The sequence below is a fragment of a genome, unplaced genomic scaffold (genome assembly GCF_019419815.1).
Source record: "Pyrus x bretschneideri cultivar Hongxiangsu unplaced genomic scaffold, Pyrus_bretschneideri_v1 Contig35, whole genome shotgun sequence".
NCBI lineage: Eukaryota > Viridiplantae > Streptophyta > Magnoliopsida > Rosales > Rosaceae > Pyrus > Pyrus x bretschneideri.
This window is the reverse complement of record NW_025999668.1, coordinates 1691437-1698465: the sequence shown is the minus strand read 5'-3', so window position 1 is coordinate 1698465 and position 7029 is coordinate 1691437. Positions and strand designations below refer to the sequence as shown.

The 7029-nt window shown below is 37.4% G+C and overlaps 1 pseudogene; it reads right to left on the bottom strand.

Annotated features, from left to right (window-relative positions):
- Positions 1 to 764: 764 nt before the first annotated feature.
- On the bottom strand, positions 765 to 6393 carry LOC103936894 (annotated as a pseudogene).
- Between the last annotated feature and the right edge of the window lie 636 nt (positions 6394 to 7029).

The following is a 7029-nucleotide window of genomic DNA, read 5'->3' as shown; positions in this document are numbered from 1 at the left end:
ATCTGGTACCAATAATACAAAAACATGTATTATTTTCTTTTCACAAATCCTTGTGTTATTGTCATAGGACGTCAAGTCCTTTGCCGTATTTGGAAAGACCCACTAAGGAATTACCTTAATTTCCACTAGTAAATCAAGGTGCTCTTCCAATCTACCCAACATGAATAAGCAAAGCAATATATGCAACATTGTTCTTAGTTTAGCAAGGAATGGTGTAATTTGTTCTCAGTTAACATTTTATGCTTTTAAGAAGTCTATAAAGAAGCCACTTAGTATTACGGTCTAGTGGTATTCTTTTTCATTTGTAAGTGAAAGGTCTTAGATTCGATTCTTGCTAAAAACAAATTTAAACCATAATTTTGCTACCTCATTGTGAGGCTAAGCCCACTTCACTTGACCCTGCGAAATTTACACGGAAGTGGACAAGGAATTCTCAACCAAAAAAGTGCCCTCCGAACCAAACGTGAAAGTAATTTTCAAATTCCATAAAACGAAAGGACTATTGATCTATGGCGAAACATGAAATTATTATCAGCATTGCGCCAAATTTCCTAATAAATTTATGATCATATTGAATTTGTAATACTGTAGGAGTTGTTTTATGGTGTATTTGTGAGTTCCTTCTTTGTTGAAGCGACCTTATTTCATTTAGCACAAGATTCGTACAGTGACCCGCCACTGAAAGGTTCATTCCTACTCAGTACTGGTTTACCGAATAAAACTTCAACCACCGGTTCGGAAAGTTTAAGAAAATAATCATCCAATGTCGATCAAAACCCCATTCGGAGGCTTCATTTTCGGTTCTGGCTTACCGAATAAATCTAGTTTAAGTTTTACTTACATGTAATCAGTCAGTGAATCTTACAGACATAATTTGTCACTGGTTAAGTACACTACCACAAGAAGTGCACCATTCACCCAAAGCTTAAATACATCAAAGAAGACGAGAAACAAAATCCTAAAACATAAACAGCTCCAGCTGGCTGGTGGTCGAGTGGATCTTCTTTTTCGGTAAACAAGGAGATCTTGATGATCTTCTAGTGGCAGCCAAGACGATGATGCTGGGACGTCAGGCTCTCTAGGGTGTGTTGGATAACCATGAAGGGAAGATTGATTCAAAAGCTTGGTCCATATCAAGATAATTCAACTGTAATTGATAAAACAAGGAATGAGTAATGACATTATTATCGAACTCACATTGATAGCAATCTCAAGGCGCATATCATGACTACAAATGCTTAAGAGATGTCGTTTTTACATGAAAAATGACCCCAACCCTCGTTTAAAAGAAAGGTAAGGAAGGAGAAACCGATGCCCAAGCAAAGCCCACAATCCGTCCAGACTCTCCCACATTCGCATATAAAAATTACCCTCTTCCTTTCAGTTCAAATAACACACTAAAGACTGCTGCTAACACACTGCATCTCCTCAAAACCTTTGTCTTCTCACCACCCCACCAATAATGCAGAAACTCTCTACAAACAGTGAGTTGCACCTAAGGGCAGAACCCACTTTAACCTACAACCTGAAGAAGATTATACCACAAACTCAAAGCCACTATAGAACGACAAAACATACGATCAATATTTTCTGCACCTTTGCACCAAATGTATCAGTAAAGACAATATGACTTGCTCGGTTCAAGGACCACATATGGATATGGGACTTGGTAACTACTTATACCCAACTCGACTATTTCACCATTGTATGTGACTTTGGCAAGCCCTTGGACTTTCGATCTCCAAAATGGTAACTTGCACAGCTAAACACTAAAGTTTCAACGATGGTTGATGCTAACAGTCAAGTTATTCCACAGACAACCATTTAATGAGGAAGCCTGAGTTTGCTCATCCTAAACCCCTGATTTAGGACAAAAGAAAAGGAGTGCTAATTGGCAATATGTTTATGTCGACAGTTGAATAACCATTTCAAATGAAGGCTCCATGATTTGCTGTAGTATCCCTTTCTCTATCTCACACATGGATGTTTGTATTTGAGAATAATTAAAATTTTCAGCTTTTTTTTACAACAAAGATACTTTTCCAATGCCACTTCAACTGCTTCTATAAACTAACTAGACATGAGCACTTCAAACTATATAGTGGAACATCAAATTAAGTTGATAAAAAAACACGAGGAAAAATGAGCACACCAAGGCATTTTCAGAAGAGAACTAACCTAAAATCTTAACGTAAAATTATTAAACATACAAAAAGAAGATTACAATCATTAAAAAATATATATATAGGTATAGCATTTATTTTGGAGAAAATACTCGAACAGCTTTAAACATCTAGCAAAGACAAAGTAAACACGAATAAAAGCAGAAAAGCGATATAGATGGTGGATGAAGGAAGGTGGTACAGATGATTTCCAGCAGATAATAATCATCCAGTAAAGCAAAAGTAAACATGAATTAAAACAGAAAATGCTTGAACAGCCAGAAATCTGTAATCATCAAAAGTTTTACCTTCAGGTTTTTCACTTGGTGTGGACATCCTGCAGAAATTAAAACACGTGATAATAAGTTATTGAAGCAACCATGTTCATACAAAAAAGAAACAGAAAGACTGTCTGATCAGCAGTGAGATGAATAGCCTACAAAAGAAAGGGGATCCACTTGACTTTAATGTGCACCTCATTTATCTAAATACAAAGTTTTCACACATTTTAAAAGTCCAAAACTGTAAGTTCAAAGAGGTGTAATCGTTTTGCCAAAAATCAGAAAGGTATATTGGAAAATGGATCAAAGGGATCAACTTTACTCTAATTTGTACCTTATGACGTCAATTTCATTTATTCACCTAAATGCAAAGTTCTCTGACTCAATTGAAACTGTAAAATATGAAAGGTATATTGGAACTCCGATCTCATACATTTGAAACTCAACCCAAATTTTGCAAAATGAGAATTAGGGTTTTATCTAAAATCCTAGCAATTAATTACCTTCTATAATAGAAACCAATTTTTCCGCATCACAATCAGTTGAAGCACAAATACTAGTCGATTCTTGAGCTTTGCTGCTGGGCTCTGCTTCTTCAGTCACCGCTTCACCTACAATATGCTTTTCCTCAGAAGCCAAAGCTGCAACCTGAATGTCCATGGGAGACAGGGAGTCCGACTGGGGAAGTGCTTGAGCCAATTCAGGGAAATTGAGATCAGCAGAAGCACCTTTGAGGGATAGAGCTGCTGCATCATAAGCTCGAGCTGCCATTTCAGCTGTTGGGTATGTCCCTAGCCAGAATTTCTTCCTTTTCTGGCAGATTTCTGCCACCCATTTGCCACTGCAGCGCAATCTTACGCCGTGGTACTTCTGGTGGTTGCTGCCACTGTGATCATCACTAGTACTAGTCCTCTGCCTCTTCTTGTTGTTTTGCTCTTCAACATTGTTTGGCTGTTGCTCTTTTTTGGATGTACAATTCAGAGTCCTCTGCCTCTTCTTCTTGTTATTTTGCTCTTCAACATTGTTTGGCTGTTGCCCTTTTTCGGATGTACAATTCTCTGAATTTAGGGTGGTTTATTATGTGGAGATATTGAAAGATTCGAAAAGAGTTTGAGGAAACACATGTTCACATAAACAAAAACAAAAACATATCAATTGCTTTCCTATAGCAAATGGAACACAAATTCAGCAAATGGAACACACTTTCCATCTCTTCCTCATCATTAACAAATCTTGTACCCTTTTAACAAAATAGACCACAAGGGAGACAATACAGTACATCACAAAGACTCAAACAATATATGCCTCCTCCAAACACCATAAGCAAGGAATCCCAAACTTGCAGGAAATATGATGATATTGTTTTCCCTAATTTCTAAAGCTGCTAGCCAGTGCATTCGTCAGCACTTAGCATACAAAAAAGCATTCATCCTCACCGACAAATCACTTCTAGCAAACATCCAATCAAGGCCAAACACTTCCAACAGGTGCATCCAGATCCGTCTAGCAGATCTACAGTGCAAGAAGTATATGGTCCACATACTCTGCCTCCTTTATGCACAAGTAACACAACAAACACCAAGGAATATGCACAGGTTCTTGTTCTCTGTAACACATCAAGGGCTATACCTTGAATCATGCGAAAATTTTCACCTATAAGGCGGATTAAATGGATCAAAGGGATCAACTTGACTCTAATGTGTACTTATGACTTCAATTTTATGTATTCACCTAAATCCAAAGTTTTCTGAATCAATTAAAACTGTAAAATTAGAAAGATATATTGGAACTCTGATCTCATATATTTGAAAGTCAACCCAAATTTTGCAAAATGAGAGTTAAGCATTTATCTAACACCAATTACCTGCTGCAGTAGAAACCAATTTGTCCACATCACAATCAATTGAAGCACAAATGCTAGTCGATTCTTGAGCTTTGCTGCTGGGCTCTGCTTCTTTAGTCACTGCTTCACCTATAATCTGCTTTTCCTCAGAAGCTGAAGCTGCAACCTGAATGTCCATGGGAGACAGGGAGTCCGATAGGGGAAGTGCTTGAGTTAATTCAGGGAAATTGAGATTAGCAGAAGCACCTTTGAGGGATAGAGCTGCTGCATCATAAGCTCGAGCTGCCATTTCAGCTGTTGGGTATGTCCCTAGCCATAATCTCTTCCTTTTCTGGTAGATTTCTGCCACCCATTTGCCACTACTGCGCAATCTTACCCCACGGTACTTCTGGTGGTTGCTGTCACTGTGATCATCACTAGTAAGAGTACTGTTCGTCTGCCTCTTCTTCTTGTTGCTTTGCTCCTCCACATTGTTTGGCTCTTGCCCTTTTCAGACGTACAGTTTTTTGAATTTAGGGGAGTGTATTCAGTTGAGATTTTGAAGGATTTTAAAAGATTCATAAAAATACATGTTCACACAAACAAAAACATATCAATAGCTTTCCTATACCAAATAGAACACAATTTATTTGCATCTATAAACAAAAGGTTACAATAATCTTACATCAGATTAACTCCATTTCCTCCTCATTGTCAACAAATTTTGTACCCTTTTAACCAAATACACCACAAGAGAGCCAAAAGAATACATGACAGAAACTAAAACAATACATCCCTACCCTCAACACCATACGCATGGAGTGTCCCAAACTGGTGGGAAATATGAAGCTATTGTTTCCCCTAATTTTCTAAACCTGCTCAGCAAGTGCCTTCATCAGCACATAGCATACAACAAAAGCATTCATCCTCACCGAAAATCGCTCCTAGCAAACATCCAAAGAAGGCCAAACACTTCCAATAGGTGCATCCAGATCCTTCAAGAGGATCTGCAATGCAAAAAGTATATGGTCCACATACTTTTCTCCTTTATGCACAAGTAACACAACACACACCAAGGAGGAACTGCAAGCTTAAATGCGAAAATTTTCACCTTTAAGACCAGCTTAAATGAATCAAAGGGATCTACTTTGACAGTAATTTGTGCCTTAGTACTTCAATTTTAATTATTCATATAAATCCAAAGTTTTCTGAATCATTTGAAATTGTAAAATCAGAAAGCTATAATTTTCTTTAGAAAGGTATAATTTTTAGTTTGCCAAAAAATCAGAAGGGTATCCGATGTCATACATATGCAAGTCAACCCTAATTTTGAGAATTGAGAACTAGGGGTTTATCTAAAACCCGAACAATTAATGAGCAAATTAACAATGAGCGCAAAAAAAAAAAAAAAAAAAAAAAAGAGCAAATTAACAATTGTACAAAAAAAAATGATCAAATTAACAATTAATCAGCAATTATACCTGCTGCAGTAGAAACCAATTTCTCAACATCACAATCAGTTGAAGCACAAGTAATAGTTGATTCTTGAGCTTTACTCATGGGCTCTGCTTTCTTCAGTCGCTGCTTCCCATACAATCTGATTTTCCCAGAAGCTGCTTCTGCTTCTGCGGCTGCCTTAGCAGCTGCAGCCGGGATGCTCAACGGAGACATGGATTCTGGTTTGGGAAGTGACTATGCTAATTCAGGGAAATTGAGAGAAGCAGGAGCACCTTGGAGGACTAGGTAGCATCATAAGCTCTAGCTGCCATTTCTGCTTTTGGGTATGACCCTAACCATATTCTGAATTTCTTCCTTATATTGTGAATTTTCTTCACCAATTTGGTCCTCCACAACCACACGCCGCGGTACGTCGGGTGCTTTCCGCCGTAGCTGTGATCATCAGTCGTCTGCCTCTTCTTCTTGCAGCTGCTTTGCTATTCCGCACTGTTTGGCTCCTGATCTTTTACAATTTTGTGTCTTTATCGGCTAAAGAACCGGAACTTGTCATTGTCATCGTGGAGGAGGAAGCGACGGAGGAGGCGGAGGTTTTCTTGAGGAGCACTCTCTGTGTTGGTTTTGCTCCGCATGATTGCGGGCCTAGTTCAAAAGGTTTTGGGCTACATGATTTTCTAGGAAAACAATTAAGAAACTTAAAAATAGATATAAAAGAGGAAGCACAAAGAAAAAAAAAAGTTTAAGAACTCGTTTGGATGTTCTTATAAAATGACTGAAAGTGTTTTTGGTGAAATTTTTTTTGAAAATAATTCCTAAAGAAAAAAAAACACTTAAAGTGCTTCTTATAGAAAGCACTTAAAATGTTTTTAGAACCCAAGAACATTTTCTAAAAGCGCTTTCAGACATTTTAAAAACATATCCAACTGAAATCTAACTCATTTTACACTACATAGTTTGGTTGTCATTTGTAAAACAAGTTGTGAGATTTCAATTTTCACATATTACGAGATGTGATTTATGAATTGCATAAATTTAGTATTTTTGTGAATTTCATTGTGTATTAAATTTTAAGTGTTAACACGAGTAAATTGTACCCACATTTGAAAGCACATGTTGACTAAACCCATCATCCATCCAAGTTTAATTTCAGCAATAAATATGTTGTCTAATCCCTAAGACATCCTAATTTGACTCTAACTAGGATTTCCTTACTTGAGAGAGATAAGTAATGTCTTCAATGGGCTTAAGTCTAGTCTATCTGTCTACGGTTATTTGACTTCGCTTGGTCAGATCTGACTAAGATGCCTAT